The sequence below is a fragment of the Sceloporus undulatus genome, chromosome 7, assembly GCF_019175285.1.
Source record: "Sceloporus undulatus isolate JIND9_A2432 ecotype Alabama chromosome 7, SceUnd_v1.1, whole genome shotgun sequence".
Taxonomy (NCBI): domain Eukaryota; kingdom Metazoa; phylum Chordata; class Lepidosauria; order Squamata; family Phrynosomatidae; genus Sceloporus; species Sceloporus undulatus.
In genome coordinates, this window is record NC_056528.1 from 25,041,225 (window position 1) to 25,041,442 (window position 218).

The following is a 218-nucleotide window of genomic DNA, read 5'->3' on the forward strand; positions in this document are numbered from 1 at the left end:
CGCTTCTTTTTCCGTAAGCACACACACACTTATGTTCCTCCTTTCTCGCCCTTGGCCTTTTGCCATAGGAAGATACGAGTCAGGAAGGCATCAAAGGGACCCCGATCGAATATTTTAACAACAAAGTGGTGTGCGACCTTATCGAAAAAAGGGGGGTAAGAAGAGGACGGCATTTATGTTATTCTTTATTTCCAACTTGTATATCCTGTCCCTTTCTG